The sequence below is a fragment of the Bos taurus genome, chromosome 23 (genome assembly GCF_002263795.3).
Source record: "Bos taurus isolate L1 Dominette 01449 registration number 42190680 breed Hereford chromosome 23, ARS-UCD2.0, whole genome shotgun sequence".
Classification (NCBI taxonomy): Eukaryota; Metazoa; Chordata; class Mammalia; order Artiodactyla; family Bovidae; genus Bos; species Bos taurus.
This window is the reverse complement of record NC_037350.1, coordinates 2,529,159-2,545,525: the sequence shown is the minus strand read 5'-3', so window position 1 is coordinate 2,545,525 and position 16,367 is coordinate 2,529,159. Positions and strand designations below refer to the sequence as shown.

General features: G+C 43.5%; 1 pseudogene; it reads left to right on the top strand.

Moving 5' to 3' along the window:
* Nucleotides 1-6,037: 6,037 nt before the first annotated feature.
* LOC100138918 (ubiquilin-4-like) lies at nucleotides 6,038-9,080 on the top strand (annotated as a pseudogene).
* The last annotated feature ends 7,287 nt before the right edge of the window (nucleotides 9,081-16,367 follow it).

The following is a 16,367-nucleotide window of genomic DNA, read 5'->3' as shown; positions in this document are numbered from 1 at the left end:
CATAAAATTTATACAGAACCATCAGTTCAGTTCAGTTCAGTCGCTCAGTCATGTCCAACTCTTTGTGACCCCATGAATTGCAGCACACCAGGCCTCCCTGTCCATCACCAACCCCTGGAGTTCACTCAGACTCACGTCCATCGAGTCAGTGATACCATCCAGCCATCTCATCCTCTGTCATCCCCTTTTCCTCCTGCCCCCAATCCCTCCCAGCATCAGAGGCTTTTCCAATGAGTCAACTCTTCGCACGAGGTGGCCAAAGTACTGGAGTTTCAGCTTTAGCATCAGTCCTTCCAAAGAAATCCCAGGGCTGATCTCCTTCAGAATGGACCGGTTGGATCTCCTTGCAGTCCAAGGGACTCTCAAGAGTCTTCTCGAACACCACAGATCAAAAGCATTAATTCTTCGGTGCTCAGCTTTCTTCACAGTCCAACTCTCACATCCATACATGACCACAGGAAAAACCATAGCCTTGACTAGATGGACCTTTGTTGGCAAAGTAATGTCTCTGCTTTTCAATATGCTATCTAGGTTGGTCTTAACTTTCCTTCCAAGGAGTCTTTTAATTTCATGGCTGCAGTCACCATCTGCAGGACCATAAAAGACCCCAAATTGCCAAAGCAATCCTGAGGCTAAAGAACAAAGCAGGAGGCATAACCGTCCCAGACTTCAAACAATGCTACAAAGCTGCAGTAATCCAAACAACATGGTACTGGCACAAAAACAGATCAATGGGACAGAATAGAGAACCCAGAAATAAACCAGCACACCTATGGAAAATTAACCTTCAACAAAGGAGGCAAAAATGCCGAAGAAGAGAAGAGATGAGAAGATGGTCTCTTCAGCAAGCAATGTGGAAAAGTTGTACAGCTGCATGTAAATCAGTGAAGTTAGAACACCCTGTCACACCATGCCTGCACAGTCTCTAAGTCATGTCCAACGTTTTGCAGCCCCATAGATTGTGACCTACCAGGCTCCTCTGTCCATGGGATTTCACAGGCAAGAATAACAGAGCGGGTGGCCATTTGCTCCTCCAGAGTATTTTCCTAACCCAGGGATTGAACCCACGTTTCTTTTGTCTCCTGAGTTGTTAGACAGGTTCTTTACCACTGAGCCACCTGGGAAGCCCACCATACACATAAATAAAATGGCTTAAAGGCTTAAACATAAGACATAACACCATAAAACTCCCTGAAGAAAACACAAGCAAAACATTCTTGAAGATAAATCATACTAATGTTTTCTTAGGTCAGTCTCCAAAGGCAATAGACATAAAAGCAAAAATAAATAAATGGGACCTAATGAAACTTATAAGCTTTTCACAGCAAAGGAAATCACAAACAAAATGAAAAGACAACCTATGGACTGGGAGAAAATACTTGCAAATGATGCAACCAACAAGGACTTAATTTCCAAAATATACAAACAGGTCATACAATTTAAAACCAAAAAACAACCTAGTTGAAAAATGGGCAAAAGACCTAAGTAGACATTTCTCCAAAAAAGAAATACAAATAGCCAAAATATACATGACTGGTCATCATCGCTAATAGAGAAATACAAATCAAAACTATGGTGAGGTATCACCTCACATCAGTCAGAATGGGTGTCATTAAGAAATCTACAAATAGTAAATGCTGGAGAGGATGTGAAGAAAAGGCAACCCTCCTACACTGGTGGAAATGTAAATTGTTGCAGCCACTATGGAAAATAGTATGAAGGTTCCTCAGAAAACCAAAAATAGAGTTGCCATATGATCCAGCAATGCCACTCCTGGGCATATATCCAGACAAAACTTTAATTCGAAAAGATACATGCATGTTCAATGTTTACAGTGGCACTATTTAAAAAAACCAAAATGTGGAAACAACCTATATGTCCATTGACAGATGAGTGAATAGAGAAACCATAGTACATACATACAGTGTAATAGTTCAGTTCAGTGGCTGGGTCATGTTCGACTCTGCATCCACATGCTGCAGCACACCAGGCTTCCCTGTCCATCACCAGTTCCCGGGGCTTACTCAAACTCATGTCCATGGACTTGGTGATGCCATCCAACGATCTCATCCTCTCTTGTCCCTTTCTCCTCCTGCCTTCAATCATTCCCAGCATCAGAGTCTTTCCCAATGAGTCACTTCTTCACATCACATGGCCAAAGTATTGGAATTTCAGCTTCAGCATCAGTCCTTCAGGACTGATTTTCTTTAGGATGGACTGGTTGGATCTCCTCACAGTCCAAGGAGCTCTCAAGAGTCTTCTTCAACACCACAGTGCAAAGGCATCAATTCTTTGATGCTCAGCTGTCTTTATAGTCCAACTCTCACATCCATACATGGCTACTGGAAAACCCATAGCTTTGACTAGATGGACCTTTGTTAGCAAAGTAATGTCTCTGCTTTTTAACATGATGTCTAGGTTGGTCATGACTTTGCTTTCAAGGAGTCTTTTAATTTCATGGCTGCAGTCACCAACTGCAATGATTTTGGAACCCAGAAAAATAAAGTCTCACCATTTCCATTGTTTGCCAACCTACTTGCCATGAAGTGATGGGACCGGATGACATGATCTTAGTTTTCTGAATGCTGAGTTTTAAGCCGTTTTTATTCTCCTCTTTAACTTTCATCAATAAGCTCTTTAGTTCTTCACTTTCTGCTCTATGGGTGGTGTTATCTGCATATCTGAGGTTATTGATATTTCTCCCAGCAATCTCAATTCCATCCTGTGATTCATCCAGCCCAGTGTTTCTCATGATGTACTCTGCATATAAGTTAAATAAGTAGGGTGACAATATACAGCCTTGACATACTTTTTTTCCTATTTGGAAGAGGCAGGTAAGGTGGTCTGGTAATCCCATCTCTTTCAGAATTTTCCACAGCTTGTTGTGATCCACACAGTCAAAGGCTTGGGCATAGTCAATATAGCAGAAATAGATGTTTTTTTGGAACTCTTGCTTTTCCGATGATCCAGTGGATGTTGGGAATTTGATCTCTGGTTCCTTTGCCTTTTCTAGAACCAGCTTGAACGTCTGGAAGTTCACGATTCATATATTGTTGAAGCTTAGCTTGGAGAATTTTGAGCATTACTAGCATGTGAGATGAGTGCAATTGTGCAGTAGTTTGAGCATTCTTGGGCATTGGCTTTCTTTGGGATTGGAATGAAAACTCATCTTTTCCAGTCCTGTGGCCACTGCTGAGTTTTCCAGATTTGCTGGCATATGGAGTGCAGCACTTTCACAGCATCATCTTTTAGGATTTGAAATAGCTCAGCTGGAATTCCATCACCTCCACTAACTTTGTTCATAGTGATGCTTCCTGAGGCCCAGTCGACTTCACACTCCAGGATGTCTGGCTGAAGGTGAGTGATCACATCATCATGATTATCTGGGTCATGAAGATCTTTTTATACAGTTCTTCTGTGTATTCTTACCACCTCTTCTTAATATCTTCTGCTTCTGTTAGGTCCATACCATTTCTGTCCTTTATTGAGCCAATTTTTGCATGAAATATTTCCTTGATATCTCTAATTTTCTTGAAGAGAGCTCTAGTCTTTCCCATTGTATTGTTTTCTTCTGTTTCTTTGCACTGATTGCGGAGGAAGGCTTTCTTATCTCTCCTTGCTATTCTTTGGAACTCTGCATTCAAATGGGTATATTTTTCCTTTTTTCCTTTGCTTTTTGCTTCCCTTCTTTGCACAGCTATTTGTAAGGCCTCCTCAAACAGCCATTTTGCTTTTTTGCATTTCTTTTTCTTGGGGATGGTCTTTCTCCCTGTCTCCTGTACAGTGTCACAAACCTCCATCCATAGTTCATCAGGCACTCTGTCTATCAGAACTAGTCTCTTAAATCTATTTCTCCCTTCCATTGTATAATTATAAGGGATTCAGATCAGATCAGATCAGATCAGTCGCTCAGTCGTATCCGACTCTTTGCGACCCCATGAATCGCAGCACGCCAGGCCTCCCTGTCCATCACCAGCTCCCGGAGTTCACTGAGACTCATGTCCATCGAATCAGTGATGCCATCCAGCCAGCTCATCCTCTGTCGTCTCCTTCTCCTCCTGCCCTCAATCCCTCCCAGCATCAGAGTCTTTTCCAATGAGTCAACTCTTCGCATGAGGTGGCCAAAGTACTGGAGTTTCAGCTTTAGCATCATTCCTTCCAAAGAAATCCCAGGGCTGATCTCCTTCAGAATGGACTGGTTGGATCTCCTTGCAGTCCAAGGGACTCTCAAGAGTCTTCTCCAACACCACAGTTCAAAAGCATCAATTCTTCGGTGCTCAGCCTTCTTCACAGTCCAACTCTCACATCCATATATGACCACAGGAAAAACCATAGCCTTGACTAGACGGGCCTTTGTTGGCAAAGTAATGTCTCTGCTTTTAAATATCCTATCTAGGTTGGCCATAACTTTTCTTCCAAGGAGTAAGCGTCTTTTAATTTCATGGCTGCAGTCACCATCTGCAGTGATTTTGGAGCCCAGAAAAATAAAGTCTGACACCATTTCCACTGTTTCCCCATCTATCTCCCATGAAGTGGTGGGACCGGATGCCATGATCTTCGTTTTCTGAATGTTGAGCTTTAAGCCAACTTTTTCACTCTCCATTTTCACTTTAATCAAGAGGCTTTTTAGTTCCTCTTCACTTTCTGCCATTATTAGATTATGTCATATCTGAATGGTCTATTGGTTTTCCCTACTTTCTTCAATTTCAGTCTGAATTTGACAATAAGGAGTTCATGATCTGAACCACAGTCAGCTCCCAATCCTGTTTTTGCTGACTGTATAGAGATGGCACTGGAGCGGCCGAGAGGAGATACCCCATGCCCAAGGTCATTAGCAGCAGCCGTGCTTTTCTGGACCAGCCGTGTGGAGATACCCTACGTGCAAGGTCAGAGAAACCCGTGTAAGACGGTATGTGCTGGATCATCTGTGACGAGATAAGCCGACGTCCAAGGGCAAATGAGAAGCCCCAGCAAGATTATAGGAGGGGTGAATTCTCGGAGGGCACAACAGAACCAGCTGGGTTCCTGTGCACCAGAAACCCAGGAGAAAAGAGCAGTGACCCCACAGGAAACTGTCCTGGACTTGCCTGTGGGTGTCCGGGAGTCTCCAGCAGAGGTGTGAGTTGGTGGTGGCCTGCTGCAGGGTTGGGAGACACTGAGTGGAGCAGTACATGCCTGGGATCTTTTGAGGGAGGTCATCATTATCTTTATTTTGGGGGGCTCCAAAATCACTGCAGATGGTGATTGCAGCCATGAAATTAAAAGACATTTACTCTTTGGAATGAAAGTTATGACCAACCTAGATAGCATATTGAAAAGCAGAGATATTACTTTGCCAACAAAGGTCCACCTAGTCAAGGTTATGGTTTTTCCAGTGGTCATGTATGGATGTGAGAGTTGGACTGTGAAGAAGGCTGAGCACTGAAGAATTGATGTTTTTGAACTGTAGTGTTGGAGAAGACTCTTGAGAGTCCCTTGGACTGCAAGGAGATCCAACCAGTCCATCCTAAAGGAGATCAGTCCTGAGTGTTCATTGCAAGGACTGATGCTGAGGCTGAAACTCCGATACTTTGTCCACCTCATGTGAAGAGTTGACTCATTGAAAAAGCCTCTGATGCCTGGAGGGATTGAGGGCAGGAGGAGAAGCGGACAACAGGGGATGAGATAGGTGGATGGCATCACCGACTTGATGGACATGAGTTTGAGTGAACTCCGGGAGTTGGTGAAGGACAGGGAGGCCTGGCGTGCTATGATTCATGGGGTCGCAAAGATTCGGACACGACTGAATGACTGAAATGAACTGAACTGAACTGAATCATTATCTTCATTACCTCCACCATAGTTTGGCCCCAGGGAAATAGCAGGGAAGACAGTTCCACCCATCAACATAAAATTGGATTAAAGATTTATTGAGCATGGCCCCACCCATCAGAACAAGACCCAGTTTCCCCCTTAGTCAGTCTCTCCCATCAGGAAGCTTACATAAGCCTCTTGTCCTTGTCCATCAGAGGGCAGACAGACTGAAAGCCACAATCACATGCTCTTATCACGTGCTCACAACCCTGAGCTTAGGATGCAGACGATGGAGCTGGCTGGAAATCCAGCCATGATGTGAGAGATGATGCAGAAGCAGGACTAGGCTCTAAGCAATCTGGAGAGCATCAGTGGAGGGTGTAATGCCTTCTGCCACATGTGCATGGACATCAAGAAGCCCATGTTTACAGCTGCCCAGAAACAGTTTGGCAACAATCCCTTTTCTTTACTGGCTGGGAACTCTGACAGCTCTTCCTCCCAGCCTCTGTGGACTGAGAAACAAGAGCCCCTCCCTAACTCCTGGAGCACCTTGACCCCCCAACCCCCCGGCCTCTGGGTCTGGTGGGGAGGTCACTGGATGATTGGTGACCATCCAAGTGCACCCAGCAGTCTCCAACCCCTTTGGGATCAATGCAGCTAGCCTGGCAGAAAGTGAAGAAGCGCTAAAGAGCCTCTTAATGAAAGTGAGAGAGGAGAGTGAAAAAATTGGCTTAAGAGTCAACATTCAGAAAACTAAGATAATGGCATATGGTTCCATCACTAAATGGCAAATAGATGGGGAAACAATGGAAACAGTGACAGACTATATTTTGGGGGGGCTCCAAAATCACTTCAGATGGTGATTGCAGCCATGAAATTAAAAGGCGCTTACTCCTTGGAAGAAAAGTTATGACCAACCTAGACAGCATATTAAAAATCAGGGACATTACTTTGCCAACAAAGGTCTGTCTAGTCAAAGGTATAGTTTTTCCAGTAGTCAGGTATGCATGTGAGAGTTGGACTATAAAGAAAGCTGAGCGCCAAAGAACTGATGCTTTTGAACTGTGATGTTGGAGACGAGTCCCTTGGGAATCACTTGGACTGCAAGGAGATCCAACCAGTCCATCCTAAAGGAGATAGATCAGTCCTGAATATTCACTGGAAGGACTGATGCTGAAGCTGAAACTCCAATACTTTGGCCCCTGAAGCTGAAACTCCAATACTTTGGCCACCTGATGCAAAGAACTGACTCATTTGAAAAGACCCTGATGCTGGTAAAGATTGAAGGCAGGAGGAGAAGGGGATGACAGAGGATGAGATGGTTGGATGGCATCACTGACTCAATGGACATGAGTTTGCGTAAGCTCCAGGAGTTGGTGATGGACTGGGAAGCCTAGTGTGCTCTAGTCCATGAAGTCACAAAGATTTGGACACGACTGAGCAGTTGACCTGAACTGAGCCTGGAGTCAGAGATGTTCAACAGCCCAGAAATGTAGGCCCTTCGTCAGCAGATCTCTGAGAACCCCCAACTGATGCAGAACATGATCTCAGTCCCCTAAATGCATAGCATGATGCAAATGCTTGCTCAGAACCCTGACTTTGGTGAATGTGCCACTCTTCACAGGGAACCCCTAGGTTCAGGAGCGGCTCTGCCTGCAGCTCCCAGGTGCCACTTGCCGGGGTCCAGCCCCTGTGGATCCAGGGAATTCGAAGCGGGGACGGCGTCAGCGAGGATCAGGAAACAACTGCTTAATTAAACGTTAATTAAGGATATAAAGAGTAATAGAATAAGGATAGCTCAGTGAGGAAATTCAGTGGAGAAAAGAGGCTGAATAATTCAGCCAGAAGGTAAGAGAAAGAACGACATGGTGAGACCAAGTTTCGGTGAACAAGGGCCGCACTTTATTTTCCAAAGTAGTTTTTATACCTTAAGTTATGCATAGAGGATAATGGGGGAAGGGGTAGAGTCATGCAGTAAGCCAGGCTTTCTTCCTGCAAACTTATCATATGCAAAAGTTTAGGTGATTTGCATCATCTTCTGGCCCGGAGGCCTTTTTCTCTAAAGGTGATTATTCTAAAGTCAGGCGCCAGCCTCCAAAAAGCATTAGATAAAGTTGCATTCCTACAGAGCAAAGGTGTGGTGGGCTATAACAAGAAAAAGAATTAACTCAAGGGTCCCAGGTTACAAACATTAAAGCTACTACTTACACCAATTATATTAATCAATACACTGCCAGGGACACAGCAGATAAGGGATATGGAAACTTAGCAGCAAACATTGGCCCAACAAGTGAAAATCCTTTCACCAATACAATTTCTAATCAATCTTTTAACTGCTCAAAAGAATCTGTGTTTAGACAGTTTAGAACATCTCCTGCCTCTCACAGTTGGGAGGCTCTGAACAATCACGTGTGGCCGGAAAAACCTATTCAGGCAGGCTAGAGGATTTCCAAAGGAGTTTGTAGGTTAGACACTGTCACACCCAGGAATTATTAACTGGAGCTGTAAGCTAACTGTTTTTTTCAGAGAGAGGTAGTGGGGGACAGCCCCCCGTAAAGTCAGAGGTGTAGGTGAAAGCACAAAGCAGAAAGTAGGCAGACTCTGCTTTTGGGGGTAGACGGGGGACTCCTGAGGCTCGATCCTGCCTTTGCATATGCTGAGCCTCCTTCCTCATGACCTTTGTCATGGGCGGAGTTCCTCACGCTGGCTACCGGCAGTGATAGAATTCCAGTTGAGCTATTCCAGATCCTGAAAGATGATGCTGTGGAAAGTGCTGCACTCAATATGCAATATGCACTCAATATGCAATATGCCGGCTCCCGGCATCCCAGTCTTCCTGCAGCAGCTGCAGAATCCAGAGTTGCTCTCCATTTTCACCAATCCCTGAGCCTTGCAGGGACTGCTGCACATCCAGCAGGGACTTCAGACCTTGCAGACTGAAGCCCCCAGGCTGGTATCCAGCCTTAGCTCTTCTAGGATGGCCTGGACCCCAATATCCTTGGCAGGCAGCAACATGGGATCTGCACCCAAGGTGCCCACCTCCTCTCCAGCCCTGCCAGTCACATCCTCTCCAACAGATGCCTCCAGTGTTCAGCAACAACTCATGCAGCAGATGATCCAGCTTTTGGCTGGAAGTGGAAGTTCACAGGTGCAAACTCCGGAAGTGAGATTTTAGCAGCAGCTGGAGCAGCTCAACTCCATGGGCTTCATGAAAGGCCAGACTACAGGCCCTGATCGCCACAGGACAGGACATCAAAGCAGATATCAAGAGACTCCTGGGCTCTTAGTTCTCCTAACCTCTCAGCCCTGGTCCTCCTGCATCTCCCTTCCCTTGATGCCAGCATTTGGTCCCTCTGTCAACCAGACCCTCTGTGGGTCATCCCTTCTGTTCTGTTTTTATCCCTTGTCCTCTCCAGACAGCAGGGTGACATTAGAGGTGTGGGCCCCAGCCCCATAACTCTGAGAATTCTAGTTTTACTTCTCCACCTCTTATAGAACCTTCTCTCCTGGCTCTGCTTGCAACAGAGCTATTTAAACAGTTTGTGTAGTTTTTACTGATTGGCGCCACCTCCTTGCCCCACAACCATCTTTTTGCAACCTTCAAACTTCTCAGTAGCAGTGCAGGGTTAAAGGAGAAACCATTCTCTGGTTTATTGGAACAGGGTCTTCCATCTCTAGCACTAAAGTTTTTCTTGTCTCATGTTTAGTTTTGGTAAGTCTTCCTTATTTTTCTTCCCCATCCCCTCCCATGTCTAGCCTACCCAATACTACACTTCCACACTCTGAAGGTGGGGCAGGTGAAGCAGGCTGTGATTTTCGTCCTCACTCCCTGTTTTGGTCACTTTCCCAGGGTTTATTGGGACTTGCAGAGGAAGGAAGATACCTGTTCTTTCTGTCCAAAGAGAGAGGTGAGACAGCACTCTGGAGCAGAAGTTAACAAATCCTGGACCAGCCCAACAAGGGGAGGAGGGGATGAGACTTTCTGTAAGAAGGGGGAAACAGCCTGAGTTGAGAACTTGGAATTGACAGGGAATGGAAACACTAATAGTTCTTTTAGGCCAGAGAGTCCAGGCTCTGGCCTGGCAAAGGAGACTTAGAGATGTTAATGGAATTTGAGTTGAAGAAAAGGGTTCAGTGGAGCTAAACAGTATGGCTCACAGAGGATTATATTGGTTCTGTTTCCTCAAACATACATGCTTCAGTACATACACACATTTCCATGAACCCAGGACCTGCCCGCATCTCCACGTACCACTGATTTAATCCCCACTGAAAAGATATGAAGAGGATTGGAGTCTGTCTCAGCAGTGTGTGTGTGTGTGTGTGGGGGGGGGGGTGCCATGTACACACACATGTGCACGTGAGTTGAGTGGGTGGGGGGATACCTTGTTGATTTCTGGTTTAGAGTTTTCTCCCACCAGACAGAAGTATACAGAGGGGCCAGTCTAGGTCAGGAATACATACAGCCTAGGGAGCTAGGTCTCTGGGCCTCTGGGTGCTGGGTAACCCAAGGATAGTGTGGGTACCCCTTCTGAAGCCGTCAGAGCTATGACTGGCACCCTTTTAACCCCTCCCCTCATTCATTGCTTTTTGGGAATAGTGGGGGAGGAGTCTTTCTGTCTAGAACCCCTGGCCTTTGGCATCTTGGCTTCTGCACTTGAGCTTTTGCTGTTTCCCTCTAGGCCAGAAAGTTCTATTTGAGGAAGAAAAGGAGAGTGCAGCAATGATGCCTTTGATCTAGAATTGGATTTTACTCTAGTGGAACACAGAGAAGGCTCAGATCATCTCCTCTCTCTGCCTCTTAGTCCGGCTGCTTGGAGGACCCATTACTGAGAATATGGAGGCAATAATGAATTTTCTCCAAGTGGGAAAAGGTCCCAAGCAATCCAGAGGGATGTCTGTGTGGTTTTCCCTCCCTACCTCCCCCAACTTCCACACTAAATAAATAGTGTGATCTTTGTTATGAAAAAAGAAAAGAAGAGAAGAGAAGGAAATAATAGCAAAGATCAATGAAAATAAGACCTGGTTCTTTGAGAAGATTAAAAAAAAAATTGAAAAATCATTAGCCAGACTCATCAAGAAAAGGGAGAAGACTCAAATCAATAAAATTAGAAATGAAAAAGGAGAAATTGCAACAAGCAACACAGAAATACAAAGGCTCATAAGAGACTACTACAAACAATTATATGCCAATAAAATGGACAACCTGAAATAAATGGACAAATTCTTAGAAAATTATAACCTTCCAAGACTGAACCAGGACGAAAGAGAAAATATTAAGAGATCAATCACAAGCATGGAAATCAAAACTTTAATAAAAAATCTTCCTAAAACAGCAAAAAAAAAAAAAAAACAACAAACCAACAAACAAACAAAAAAACCCCACAGGGACATGGATGAATTCTACCAAAGTTTAAGAAGAGCTGGCACCTATCTGTAAGACTCTGGAAGTGTCTTACAGACTAAGGAAAACTCCCAAACTCATACCACAACCAGAAAAAGACACCACAAACAGAAAAAGAAAATTACAGGTCAATATCACTGATGTACGTAGATGCAAAAATCCTCAACAAAATTCTAGCAAATAGAATCCAATAACACATCAAAAGGATCACACATCATGATCAAATGGGCTTTATTCCAAGCATGCAAGGGTTTCTCAATATATGCAAATCAATCAATGTGGTTACACCATATTAACAAATTGAAAACTAAAACCCATATGATCATCTCAATAGATGCAGAGAAAGATTTTGACAAAATTCAACATCCATTTATAGTAAAAACTCTGCAGAAAGTAGACATGAAAGGAAGCTACCTCAACATAATAAAGGGCATCTATGACAAACCCACAGCAAACATTCTCAATGGTGAAAAACTGAAAGCATTTTCTCTGAGGTCAAGAACAAGACAAGGGTGCCCACTCTCTCCACTATTATTCAATATAATTTTGGAAGTCCTGGCCACATCAATCAGAGAAGAAAAAGAAAAGAAATCCAGATTGGAAAAGAAGATGTAAAACTCTCACTGTTTACAGGTAACATGACACTATACATAGAAAACCCTAAAGATACCACCAGAAAATTACTAGAGCTAATCAAAGAATATAGTAAAGTCAATATAAAATTAATACACATAAATCCCTTGCTTTCCTATACACTAACAGTGAAAATCAGAAAGAGAAATTAAGGAAACAATCCTGTTGACCCCTGCAACAAAAAGAATAAAATACCCAGGAAGAAACCCACCTAAAGGGACAAAAGACCTGTATGCAGAAAACTATAAGACACTGATGAAAGAAATCAAAGATGACCCAGCTGGAGAGATGTATCATATTCTGGTATTGGAAGAATCAATATTGTGAAAATGACTATATTACCCAAAGCAATCTATAGATTCAATGCAATCCTTATTAAACTATCAATGGTATTTTTCACAGAACTTGAACAAAAAATTTCACAAGTTGTATGGAAACACAAGAGACTCTGAATAGCCAAAGCAATCTTGAGAAAGAAAAATGGAGCTGGAGGAATCAACCTTCCTAACTTTAGACTATGCTACAAAGCTACAGTCACCAAGATTGTGTGGAACTAGCACAAAAACAGAAATATAGACCAATGGAACAAGATAAGAGCCCCAGAGATAAACCCATGCACTTAGGGGCAGCTTATCTTTGACTAAGGAGCTGAGAATATACAATGGAGAAAAGTCAGTCTCTTCAATAAGTAGCACTTGGAAAACCAGACAGCTTTGTGTAAAAGAATGAAATTAGAACACTTCCTAACACTATACACAAAAATAAACTCAAAATGGATTAAACACTTCAGTGTAAAGCCAGAAACTATAAAGCTCTTAGAGGAAAACATAAGCAGTATATTCTTTGACATAAATCACAGCAAGATCCTCCTTGACCCCCTTCCTAAAGTAATGGAAATAAAAGCAAAAATAAACAAATGTGACCTAATTAACTTAAAAGCTTTTGCATAGCAAAGGAAACAATAAACAAGATGAAAAGACAACTCTGAGAATGGGAGAAAATAACTTCAAATGAAAAAACTGACAAAGCATTAACCTCCAAAATACATAAGCAGCTCATACAGCTCAATATCAGAAAGAAAAAAGAAAACTTGCCAATCAAAAAATGAGCAGAGGACCTAAACAGACATTTCTCCAAAGAAGACATACAGATGGCCAACGAACACTTGAAGAGATGCTCAACATCACTAATTATTAGAGAAATGCAAATCAAAATTGCAGTGAGGTATCATCTCACACCAGTCAGAATGGCCATGATCAAAAAACCTACAACCAATAAATGCTGAAGAGGATGTGGAGAAAAGGGAATTTTTCTACACTGTTGATAGGAATGTAAACTGTTACAGCCATAAGGAGAACAGTATGGAAATTCCTTAAGAAAACTAGCAATAAATCTACTATATGACCCAGCAATCCCACAACTGGGCATGTACCCGGAGAAAGCCGCAATTCTAAAAGAAATTCAATGAACCCAATGTTCATTGCAGGACTACTTACAATAGCCAGGACATGAAAGCAACCTAGATGTCCACCTATAGATGAATGGATAAAGCAAATGTAGTACATATATACAATGGACTATTATTACTCAGCCATAAAAAAGAATGAATTTGAATCAGTTGTACTGAGAGGATGAACCTACAGCCTGTTATAGAGTGTGAAGTAAGTCAAAAAGAGAAAAATATCATATATTAACACATATATGAGGGCTTCCCAGGTCGTGCTAGTGGCAAAGAACCCACCTTTGGCAAAGAACCCAACATGCCAATACAGGAAACAGGAGATGTAGGTTCAATCCTGGGTCAGGAAGATCCCCTGGAGGAGGGCATGGCAACCCACTCCAGTATTCTTGCCTGGGAAATCCCATGGACAGAGGAACCTGGCAGTCCATGGGGTCACAGAGTCAGACACAACTGAAGCGATTTAGCTTGTGAGCATGAACACATATATATGGAATCTGGGAAAATGGTATTGATGAACCTATTTGCAGGGAAGGAATGGAGACACAGATGTAGAGAATGAACTTGTGGATGCAGTGGGGGAAGAAGTGTATGGGACGAATGGAGAAAACAGCATCAACATATATACACTATCATGTGTAAAATTGATAGCTGGTGAGAAGTTGCTATATAACACAAGGAGCCAAGCCTGATGCTCTCTCATGATGGAGAGGGGAGGGTAAGGGGAGGCTCAAGAGGCTCAAGAGGGAAAGGATATGTGTTTAGTTACGGCTGATTCACATTGTTGTATAGAAGAAGCCAACACAGCTCTGTAAAGCAATTTTCCCCAGTTAGAAATTAAAAATGTACTACTAAAAAAGAGAGAGAAACAGTATGTATCCCATGAACAGTATGAAAAGGCAAAAAGATATGACCCTGGAAGATGAGCCCCCCAGGTCAAAATGTGTTCAATATGCCACTGGGGAATAGCAGAGGGCAATTACTTGTAGCTCCACAAAGAATGAAACAGCTGGGCCAAAGTGGAAGTGATGCTCATTTGTAGATGTGTTGGGTGGTGAAGGTAAAGTCTGATGCTGTAAGAACAACATTGCATAGGAATATTGCGTATTAGATCCATGAATCAAGGTAAATTTGACATGGTCAAGCCACCCAAATCTGTTTGTTTCGTCCTCTTAAGCCTATCCAACAGAAGACACTTTGGAAGTATTCTAATTTAAATCTCTAACTCAATACCATCAAATTGCCAACATTCACTGGATCGTGGAAAAAGCAAGAGAGTTCCAGAAAAACATCTCTTTCTGCTTTATTGACTATGCCAAAGCCTCTAACTGTGTGGATCACAATCAACTGTGGAAAATTCTGAAAGAGATGGGAATACCAGACACCTGACCTGCCTCTTGAGAAACCTATATGCAGGTCAGGAAGCAACAGTTAGAACTGGACATGGAACAACAGACTGGTTCCAAATAGGAAAAGGAGTACGTCAAGGCTGTATATTGTCACCCTGCTTATTTAACTTATATGCAGTGTACATCATGAGAAATGCTGGACTGGAAGAAGCACAAGCTGGAATCAAGATTGCCGGGAGAAATATCAATAACCTCAGGTATGCAGATGACACCACCCTTATGGTAGAAAGTGAAGAGGAACTCAAAAGCCTCTTGATGAAAGTGAAAGTGGAGAGTGAAAAAGTTGGCTTAAAGCTCAACACTCAGAAAACAAAGATCATGGCATCTGGTCCCATCACTTCATGGCAAATAGATGGGCAAACAGTGGAAACAGTGTCAGATTTTTTTTGGGGGGGGTCCAAAATCACTGCAGATGGTGACTACAGCCATGAAATTAAAAGACGCTTCCTCCTTGGAAGGAAAGTTATGACCAACCTAGATAACATATTGAAAAGCAGAGACATTCCTTTGCCAACAAAGGGCCATCTAGTCAAGGCTATGGTTTTTCCTGTGGTCATGTATGGATGTGAGAGTTGGACTGTGAAGAAAGCTGAGCACCGAAGAATTGATGTTTTTGAACTGTGGTGTTGGGGAAGACTCTTGAGAGTCCCTTGGACTGCAAGGAGATCCAACCAGTCCATTCTGAAGGAGATCAGCCCTGGGATTTCTTTGGAAGGAATGATGCTAAAGCTGAAACTCCAATACTTTGGCCACCTCATGCGAAGAGTTGGAAAAGACTCTAATGCTGGGAGGGATTGGGGGCAGGAGGAGAAGGGGATGACAGAGGATGAGATGGCTGGATGGCATCACTGACTTGATGGATGTGAGTCTGAGTGAAATCCGGGAGTTGGTGTTGGACAAGGTGGCCTGGTGTGCTGTGATTCATGGGGTCGAAAGGAGTCAGACACGACTGAGTGACTGAACTGAACTGAACTCAATACCATAAATATTTTTGTCTTGTGGGCCCTACAGTCTCTGTTGCAATTACTCAACTCTTATTTTCATGCAAAAGCAACCACAGACCACATATGAACAAATAGGTGTTGCTAGCTTTGGTCTGAAATGGGCCAAATATGACCTGAGAACCCCAGATCTGTGTCAAACCCAACGCCTGCTTCAGGCTGAAGCTGCAGGACCAGCAGGCAGGCCAGAGTCACAGCAGACCAGAATGTGTTTCTGTCTGCTGTCTGCACTGTGCCTGCGGGTGGTAGGTCATTCTGATTGTTATAGTCCCACAGGACCAAGGACACTAACGGGGCATCCCTGGATTGCAGCCACAAACACCAGCACCAAAGGTAACAAACAGGTCACTGCACATGTGTGGTTCCCTTCCAGATGCTGGCCCTCTGGAGCATGGAGAGGTAGCATGAAATTAACCTGGCCTCCTCCAAGGTCTCTGGATACAATGAGAGTCAGAACTGAGAAATGTGTTTAGATCGAAGTCTGTCGTGAGACTACAACTGTGAAGATGAGCCAGTGGACTTCTTTCAGACTCACTGCCTCCATTTGCTGCCTCCTGCTGGACTACCAGGGTGGTAGCCAGTTAAGAACTCTTTCTCCATTTGTTACAGTTCCCTGAGACCAAGGGAACATTTCATGCAAAGATGGGCTCAATAACGAACAGAAATGG